The following is a 10,930-nucleotide window of genomic DNA, read 5'->3' on the forward strand; positions in this document are numbered from 1 at the left end:
CCAGATGGATATTTGCGCATATTGATGATATATTTATGGATGTAAACATATTTTCAATTAGGGCTACATAAGAAGTAGCAGCAGTGCGTCAAGGTGGCGTCGAAATGGCTTCCTGTGCGACGCTACGCGTTCGTTTTTCTCCTAATTGCATGCGGCGTTAGCACGAAATCCAACAAAACAACCACACCTTTGAAAGAAACCAAGATTTTCAACTAACTACATGCATGTTATGTAAGACATTCTCCTAAAAAAAACTATTGGTTTTCAAGTGACCTCAAAACATATCAATTTTCTAATAATTACAGGGCATTTTTTTTTCAATTTCTTTTTTTTGTGCTAATTACGTTGCATATTTTGGAGCAAAAAAATGTCCAAGGACAACACTTTCTGAAAATTTTAAAATTTCATACTACTTGCAGTGTACTTTTTGGACAAAATCCAGTTTTTTTAAGACTCCCTCCCAAAAACATTCAGCGTTTTCAACCAATGATGTCCACTTGCCTCAAATCCTACCAAAGAACCACTTTTCAAGTACCCAAAACATGCCAGTTGTTAATTCCACTGCCTTTTCTTGGATGAAATTCTCCTACTGCATCTACACAAAGCTTGTTATTGTCTTTTTTTTTGGGGGGGGGGGGTTCCCTGCCGGCTGTGTTTGGCGCTGGCTACCTGCCTTCGCGTTCCACACATTTGTCGCGGCCAAGCCACATCGCCGGCTCTCATCTCACACAAGGATAAACACGGTGCGGAAGCAGCGGCCCACAAAAAGGCACAGCGAAGGCGAGCCGCTCGCCTCGTTCCACTCGGAGCCCCTCACAGCGTGTAATAGTAGAGGCTTAAAAAAAAGAAAAAAAGGCCTCGGGTGGGGGAAGGGCAAAAGGCGCGCAGGTTTGTGATCACACTTGTGCAAAGAAGAAAGAGAAAAACAAAAAAAATACAAAAACTAGGCCAGGAGTTTGGGGTGTCACTCCACAGTGGATGCTATTTTTTTTTTTGTTCGCGTGCCACTCCATGTGTATTTATTTACAAGCGGCAGAGGTGTGATTTATGACCCCTTCCAACTGGAAGCTGTCGCCCAGTAGGAGTTGGAGACTGGAGGTAGAAGAGCGGATGGATTGATAGTGTTGGCTCGATGCCCGCGCTCCAGGTCTATCTGTGTTGAAGGGGAGGGGACTGCTGGTGGAAGGGGGCGGGGGTTGGGGGGTTGTCTATCTGTTATGCTCATGATAAACCAAGCCTCCCCCACCCCCCAGCAGCCCTTCTTCACGGCAACAAAACAGCCCAACTCAGAGGTAGCAAAAGCTGCGATGCTTTTGGTTTTGTGTTTTTTTCTCCCCAATATTAAGTGACAATTGAATCCAAGTGATTCGGGGTTGCTTTGACCTCCAAAATTGAATTTGAAATGGTGTCATGTGTATGCCAGGCCAGTAAGTGGCGATATCATTTTGTGAAGAAAGACTTTACACATGTCAACCGAATAGTACATTCATTCATCCATTCATTTTCCGATCCCCTTATCCTCACAAGGGTCGCGGTGGGTGCTGGAGCCTATCCCAGCTGTCTTCGGGCATTAGGCGGGGGACACCCTGAACCGGTTGCCAGCCAATCGCAGGGCACACAGAGACGAACAACCATTCACGCTCACACTCACACCTAAGGACAATTTAGAGTGTTCAATCAGCCTGTGTTAGGAATGTGGGAGGAAACCGGAGTACCTGGAGAAAACCCACGCAGGCCCGGGAAGAACATGCAAACTCCACACAGGGAGGTCGGAGCAGGGGATTGAACCCACGACCTCTGCACTGTGAGGTCAATGCGCTAACCACTGGGCTACCGGCCCAAATAGCACATTTCAATTATAATAATAATGTACACTTCATAGTGTCGTTTCCACCAAGCAGTTCAGTTCAGTTTGGTGCATTCAGATCGGTGAGCTGAAACCAAGATAAATTGTCCACCATTAACGTGACGGATAACCAGCACTCATTTAAAACAAACAAACAAACAAACAAAACATTTTCAGTGAGTGGAAGTACAATGTCTGCACACCCTCATAACTAGGGTTGTGTCGTTGTTAACTAGTCAAATTCAGATTCCTGTTAAATGGGCATTCCAGCATTTAGTGCCTTTGAGAACCCTCAAAGAAAGTTCTGATGTTCAAGTAGACTTTTCCTGCCTTTTTTACATCCACTGCGATAAAATGTAATGTCTCGTGGTGCTTGACGGCATGCTCAATGACCACCAGGATTCCTTTTTTTCCATTCATTTTTTAAATCTATATTTATGGACTTGTTTTTAGGACAAACATTTTCAACATGTTGAACAACAATCAAGGTACAGGGCGGTCCATGGACTCTCCCACAGCAAAACAGCCTGAAAGCAAAACAGCCCTGCTTGTTTGTGGAACGAGCGAGGACGCCGTATCATTCAAGTATTCCAAACAAAGTCGGGCCGCCATAGCGAACGGGGCGGCGTAAATGCACGGTTCTCTCCCTGCCTTATCCACACATTGTAATTCCCACTGAGCCGCACAGTGAGAAAGAAAATGAGTTTGAGGGATTGTCCCTGACATTAATCCGCCGCAAACGCTGCACTTCCACACCAGACGCGGTGCGCACTGGCAAAGACAAAGCAAATCAACAATCTATTTAGTGGAGGAAAAAGTACATCAACAATCTTTGTGGTTTCTGTCTGCTCTCATTTGACAATAGCTTCCGCCTGCCTCTGTCCTCATAGACACTTTGACCACTGTCAAGCTGCCATCTTGAATCCCAACTAAAATTCAAATCTTCATGAAAGAAAAAAAAAAATCAACAAATCACTTGCAGTTAAATGAGCGACTGTCTTTCAACTAACCGCTAAAATGTGTGATCAGACATTTCACAGGAAGAAATACTTCACTTTCAAAGAACCACCATACTGATTCATATTAAAATACGGTATCGCGTAGGCCTAAGTAAGTGTTCATCAAAATTAAGGCAGAGGTTTTATACAGAAAAACTATCTGAGATTTTTGGAAGCCATTATGCGCAGTTTTAACAGTAACACTGTGCTTAAATATACAAAAATTAAAAAACTGCACTTAGACAAGGATTCGTCCATCCATTTTCTAACCCGCTTATCCTTACAAGGGTCATGGGTGTGCTGGAGCCTATTCCGGCTGTCGAACTGGTCGACAGCCAATCGCAGGGCACATATAAACAAACAACCAGCCGCGCTCACACTCACACCTAGGGACAATTTAGAGTGTTACATTTTCTGGAATGTGGGAGGAAACCGGAGTACCCGCAGAAAACCCGCACGGGCACGGGGAGAACATGCGAATTCCACATAGGAAGGCCGCAGCCTGGATTAAAAGTACCTCATTAAACATTGTTTTTCTAAGAAGGAATGGAGATGTACTGTAGATAAATACAACCGAACTCCACTTCACAAATGTACTGGACTGGATTACACGAAAAAAAAGTTAAATCCACTGTAACGCAGGTGTCAAACTCCCGTCCCGGGGCCAGATTCAGCCCGCAGCATTTCTCAATGAGGCCCGCGAGAGCAAATCATGTGTGTCAACTTCCTTGACTCTTGCTAAAATCTATCCCAGAATGTTATCGTTCGTCTGATAGTAAAAGTGGTTTGGTCATATTTGAACATTTTCAGAAAACAAATTCAACAAAGAGTGGATGTCTCGTTACCTGGCTTCAGCCTTTGCACAAGACCATCAACTCGTTGACTGAGAATCTATAAAGACATCAAGAAAAAACTGTTTTTAGCCAGCACATTGGTATGTTTTTTGTTTGTTTGTTTGTTTTTTAATTATGAGGGGAAATTTTCTTCAATTAAAGTCCACTTTTTGTACTAAATCACACAAACTAATCATTATCAAAGCATGAAAATATAAATTGTCAACAAATACAGTACATTGTTGCTTTTTTTTTTTTTTTAAGACTTAAAACAGAAACATCTTCGCTGTCTACAAATTGAATTAATTTTTTTTGGGGGGGTGCATCATATTACTTTGTAAATAAACATTTTTTTGAAGTGAAGAAAAAATGGGGAACGCATATGAACCCCAAAAAGTGTTGAAACAGCAGATGTCGTCGAAAACCGGCTGTGTGAATTGAACCTAATTGGGGGGGCATTTGTGATATCAATATTGACTTCTAGAAAGCAGTCAAGGGGGCCTCGGTGTGAAAGGACTCCACTGTTGGCAACACTATTAACATAATCAATAAAGGTTGTGGTCAATTGAAAGATTATTTATCGGACTGACGCACTTTCCATTTTCAAAACACCCCTTCAATGAAAACCCTTTTGATTTTCCTTTTTATTGTTGTGAAAAAGTGTCCTGAGCATTTTGCAAACTTTATGAATAAAACGTTTTTTTAATATATATCTATTTTTTTACAAGCACCTTTCAAATCAGTCAATGCTACTTAACTCATTCACTCCCAAAGACATATTTATGTCTTTTCACACTCCACACGTTCTACCCCAGATACTTTTTTTTTCATTTTTTCCAAGACTTAGGGTTAAAAAAAAAAGGGGTCTAGAATTGGCTGGTACTGACTGAGTTAACAACAAGGGTTGAAAAATATGTCTAACAATTTAGCCTGATACTACTGCTACTACTACTAATAATGAAAAATGAAGACATTCAAGAATGCAAGAATGTCGTATAATGTTCGGAAAATAGCTAATATAATTTCCACAATTTACTTTAATTGACATGATCAATTTAATGCATTTAAAAATGTTGTTTGTAATTTATTAAAATAGCAAATGGATTGTATGACATTTAATTGCTCCACAAGAGTATTTTTCTTTTTAATTAATTGATATACTCAATATGATACAATCTTTATCAACACTTTTCAAATGGTGTTTTATCCTCTATTAATTAAGGTTTTTTTTTTTTAAATAAAATGAGTATTAAATGCTACAATGAATCGGTGATCTAAGAGGTTGTTTTTTTTTTAATTGATGAAATAATCAATAGAATGGCTTTTCGGCTTTAAAATGGGTCAAACGGCAAGCGTCTCGAAAGAGTGCTGTGCTCTTGTGTGCACGATAACAATCAGATCAGAAGCACAATTGACTCTTAATCAATTGAAGTGGGCATGTCATGTCAGGGCTGCCTGGGAGCAGAGGGTGCTTGGGCGCTGCGTGTGTGTGTGTGTGTGTGTGTGTGTGTGTGTGTGTGTGTCGGGAGGCAGATAGATGGATAGATGTGAGGTCTGGTGGGGGAGGGCCAGCAAGCAGAGATTGTTGGTGTCGTGGGAGCAGCGCAGCAACAACAATAACAGCAGTGTTTTGTGTGTGTGTGTGTGTGTGTGTGTGCGAGAGCATCACACAAGCAAAGTGTTGGAGTGGAAGTGGGTTGTGTTATGGCTCCCACCGAAGTGGCGAAAAGACTTGCTTTGACTGACACATATAATTCTTGGGGGGTTGGGGGGGGGGTTTAGACAGTTTATGTCAGACCAAAAATATATATTTTTTCGAAATATTATGAAATAATGTTATCGGTATGTTCGAATTTATAATGTGTCGATGAAGTGGGGCAGTTACACTGAGATGTATTTTTGAGCCATCAGTTTGCAGGGTCAACTTTTTTTTTTTAAATCTCAACCCATGAGGCTTTTTTTTCAGTTTGAATATTGCACCCATTCTAGGAAAATTTTAAATATACAGTATACCCCAAAAACGAGTAACCCTTTCATGCACCCTGTAACTTGATAACATGATAAGCTGTTCACTGTAGTAAACGCTGTCCCTGAGAGGGTTAAAAGTAAAATCAATTGAATATAAGTGGTGGGCCATAACTTTCAGATGTAGTCGTCCCGCCCCCCCCCCCCCCCACCCTATCAATTTTCCATGTATTGAATGTTTATCTGCATTTTTAATTGTTATTATTTTTTCCCTTTGTACAAAGTATTTCAATGGCCGTCCAATTTTGGTTATTTGTGGACCGGTCCGGTTCCAATCTCCCTCGAACAGTGGGGGTCAACTGTACAGTTAAATTAGCAAATTGTTTTTGTAGATTGGACAGATTGGTCCATCTTCTGATCAGGTCGATGACTTTCTTTTTAAACTTGCTGACCGGTGATTGGCTCCTAAAGTGTAGTTGTGAACGATTTATGAAGCGACAACTTCAATTCTTCATTTAAGACGTGTATGTATAATACAAACGAAAGGCACAATATCAGGTACAGCTACACAATCAATTGAGACCATGATTATCTTTGCCTCATCAACGGGCATAGGATATGACAGTCGAGTCGACATGCCTCGTTTTTTAAAAATGTATTCTTATCCAAACAAAATCACTTTTGACAAAGATCCTCTTGTTGTTGTTTTCACCATTTTGTCATCTTCTGGTGATTTTCCATTTTCCCCCTCCCCCCTTCTTTCCTTGCAGATTAAAATTCATTAGCAATCAAAGAGCCTCCAGAGAGCGCCGGCTCTTAATTACCTTCTCATTTGCATTTTTGCATATTAATGAATGCAGGCTTCCCCCCCACCCCCAACCTCCTCCCATTTTGCCGCAGTGGTTTAAAGGCACCTCAGTGCTCTTGTTCTCTGGGGATGAAGAGGAGGAGGAGGAGATTGGCCGGAGGCTAGGCTGCAGGCCTGGACTCGGCCCACCAACAACCCCCCCTCCCACGTCCCCGCCACACTCCCTCCTCACACAAACACACCCGCTAACACGGTTCTTCCTGATGAGAGATGGACTAGACGACGATGGGGTTGGCTCGAGGCGTATGGAACGGGTGCGGTGTAGGTGGCGCCAGCATAGCGGTGGGGGGCAGATTTGGGGCGGGGGTTAAAGTTCAATGTCCCTTATCAACAAAAGAGAGAACACGTGTCTCGCTCTCTGCCTAATTATTATCATATTGAGCCATTTAAGCACCTGATGCGAACAAAACAGAGCCTGAGAGAAAGTGCCGGTTTGGAGGGGGACACGCACAAGCAGAGGGGATTCTTTATATCCCCCCGAGAAAGGTGTACGGCGCTGAGAATGAGGCTACCCTGCGCGTGTGCAAGCGTGTTTTCGACATTATTGCCTCCGAGTGTTCACTGTGGGGGCAGTGAGAGGCTCATTTGGCTTAATGATGCTGCTCTGCCTGCATAGCAAGTGACGTGACGCACTTGGATGGAAGAGCACACAAAATAGAAGCCCCCTTCATGCATGGTGGTGGTCCGCTTTATTCATGTACGGTTGGAGTCAACGTCGGACACGTGTTGTTTTAAAAGGTGGCTCGCAAACATCACGATTAATGAGCTGGAGCCGACCACACATCTGGACAACAGGTTCAAACGCCATCTCATAAACTAGCTAGCTAGCTAGCTAGCTATTGTGTGTGTGTGTGTGTGTGTGTGTGTGTGTATAGAGTCGTCATTTCCTGCAAATTAAGTTATTGCCCTGTAATTCCTAAAGTGAGTGGAAAAGATTTATTTTATTTAGGGAAAATCATCTTCATATCTTTTTTTTTTAACAAGTCAGAACTCAATGAATAAAGTACATTGCAGTAAATTTGATTCTTTATCTTTAAAGTCCTTAAAAATTTGAGAATAAAGATGTCCTTTTTTTTTAAATAGTCATTGCTTTCAGAATAAAGGTGTAAAGGAAGAGAGCAAGAAACAAGACATAAAATTGCCCAGATATCATTCAACTAAAATATTCAAAGAAGAAATGTGCAATGATACCAGAATATATACTGTGAGAATAAAGCCAAAATGTTCCAAGAATTATTTAAAAATAAATAAATCAGATTTTTTTTTAAGGAATAAAATCACCCAATAGAACAAAACTAAAACGCGCGAAAAGAGCTACAATCCTATGAAAAGAAACGTAAATTCAGAGAAAATATATATATTTTTTTGATGTGTCATTTTGGCGCAAATCTGCTAACAAACAAACAGCTGTCAAAGCAATACCTCCTGCTGTTCTTGAGCTTGCCGGAGGTTAAAAAAAAAAAAACCCAAAAAAAACTGCCAAGCAAGTGCTTTATTGTACTTTTCGAGGTGTGATGGCTTGTCACTTTCAAGGTGCTGCTTTTTGACCGGAGCTTTGGAGTACAAATATGAGCTAACTAACTAACTTAGGTCATATCATACATAAACATTTGGGTCTCCTACGCAACTGTATTTAAAGTTGGTCATTTTGGTGGTACAAAATATGGAATCACATATTTTTGGAGCTGATACTTGACGTAAAAGGTTTCAGAGGACCAGTTGAAAGTTTCCTAACTACTGCAGCATTGATGCTAGTTTCATTAGTTGGCTATAGCGTTTTTGCATTGTGTTTTAGCATTAAGCTAGCAGATTTATATAAGTATCGTTGCTTGGTTAAAGACACAATGTGTAATTCTAATATGATTAATTAAGTTTTAGAGTTAACTTTAAACGAGTGTGACAATATGCACTTAAAGCAAACACACTTGGCCCCTACTTTGCAGAATTGGTCACAACCTGCTGCTTGTTGTCAAATTTGCTGCTGTTATTTAGCCTTCGCAACTCAAGAAAAAACAACTCACCGAACGACGTCTTATGTCACGAAAAACATTGGTGCGGTCACTCGTAAGTCGACTTACCACTCACTGTACATGTTAAGTACAAAACGGTGCCTGATTTAACATGGTAGCAGACAGCTCAGAGTCTGGCTTAAGTTGGGTTTACTGCTGTTATTTTTTTCAAACGTGTGTGTGCGCGTACGTGTGTAAAACGTGTGGGCTGTCAGGGTGGGGGTTAATGAGCTGCTCCGTGACCTCTCTCACCTGGTAGGATGACCTGAGGGAGATGGTGCGAGACAAACAGGAAGTGGTGGTGACAACGAGATTCGCCCGTTTTACAACTACGCTCCCTGCAGGGTGGCCCAGTGCACACACATGGACCCCAAAATAATTTTTAAAAAGTACACAGCATGCGACTCAACTTGAGGGTAACATCTTCCATGGCACGAAAACATGCGAACTTAAATGTGCAGATTTATATTATGCGTTGAAATGATGGTAGAAATGTTAGGTCAACCCTCAGGAGGCAGTGCGGAATATGCAGCGTCCTAACATTGTGACTCTCCTCCCACTAATGATCTGAACAGGGACAACACTACCACCTAGTGGTTAGATTCCACACGATCAAAAAGTGACGTCACGCCCCGATCCGAGTGGTGGAGTAATTTTGGATCAACTTTAAATCGATTTAAGACTGCTATTCTACGTCACAAAAAAAGAAAGAAAATAAAATACTTGAATAGTAATAAAATGATGCAAACTTGAAAGAAATAAAAATATTAGGACAAATACAAAATTAGTCGAAGTCGAATAAAATGCCAAATACTGTAAGAAATCAAACAGATTGACTCAGCAAAGATTATGCTAATTAAGAGAAATAGAGTGAGGATAAAATAGATCAAATGAGTGACTATAAATAAAACAAATACAAGTAAAATGATGCAACAACTGCAAGAAATAAAACATGACCAAAAATAATATCTACATAAAATAATACTAGCGCTAACAAAAAAAACCCACATAAATTGATCAAAGATTATGTAGAAATAAAACACAATTGAACTTGAGAATGCGGGACTACAAAAGACAAAACAACTATTGTTGCTACATTACTGAAAACCCCTCCCCACAAATATGTAAACAGTGACACTGATGTTACACTGTACTTGTACTTTGTTTAGGCTTTATTATTACATATTTTGCATTTCATTTTTTAAATGATTATTGCAGTGGACAAACATTTTGCATGCATTGTTCTTTGAAAAAAAAAAAAGTTACCTGATTTTAGTCATTCTCATGTGAAGATAACCTCACTTCTCGATCTGTCCGGGAGAATCCAGGTCTTTGTGGGGGCTTCTTGATTTTTCTTTGGCTTTTTGTGGTGTTTTTTTTTTTCTGGCAATGGCAAAGAGGAAAAATGTATGATAACCACAGGAAATTAGTGTGACTGCTCAGTACAATATGAACAACACTTCATTCTATATCAATTCCATACACTGATTCATTTTAAGGAGGTTGAAAACATGCCCAAATGTCAGTCGTAACATCCTTTGTATGTCAGAATTTTACTTTATGTGCAGCAGTTTGTATGCAGCTGTGACTGTTTTTTAAGAGCTCTATAAAAAAAAAAGTTGAGTTGCACTGGATCTCATTAGACCACTGATTACCAACAACTGTGCTGGGAGACTGCCAGATATGCCATGGGAAATTATCCAACCTCACTTAATTGGTTTGAAAATTATTGTTTCTTTCTTCAGCTCCTTCAAGTACAACAGCTTTGTGTTCAACTAAACAGGCACACATGTCCCTGTAAGTAGATTTATGATTAGGAGATGAGCTTGCCATTGTTTCAGTATACATCCATTTCGAAAATTAAAAAGATCCTTCCAAAACTTCTGAGAGTGTTAAAAAAATTGTTTTTAAACCCTGCCTTTGATTCTGTTCCGTGGTATATTTAATGCCTCAAACAGTTTTGTATCCTTCTCCTGACTGACACATTTGAACAATTAGCTTCCTCGGATGCTTTGAAAGCCGTCGGCGGAAACAGCTTGTTCTGTTAATAAGAAGTGACGACAAAAATGTCAGGAAAAGCCTCCTCGAAGAACTGAACTGTAATTAGTCAGAGGTAGGTAGGTGTTGACTCCCATTTAACATGAGTTGGAACGGGATTTCTGAACACAGCCACATCCCGGGTTAGAAAGAGGTTGTTCACACGTTGGGCACCCTAGTTTATTTTTACTTCCTCTCTCAAAAGAAGTAAATTGAGGGGTCCGAGTTACATAATAGTGGAGAATGTTCAAGTTTTTAGACAGAGACAAATAGACACACACATTCATTTCACTCATTCACTCCCAAAGACGTTTTTAAACGTCTTTTCAGACTTGGTCCAGAATTGGCTGGTACTGAATGAGCTGAGGGGATGT

This window comes from Hippocampus guttulatus, chromosome 7 (assembly GCF_054856545.1).
Source record: "Hippocampus guttulatus isolate MCC_2025c chromosome 7, RoL_Hgut_1.0, whole genome shotgun sequence".
In the NCBI taxonomy this organism is placed as follows: Eukaryota; Metazoa; Chordata; class Actinopteri; order Syngnathiformes; family Syngnathidae; genus Hippocampus; species Hippocampus guttulatus.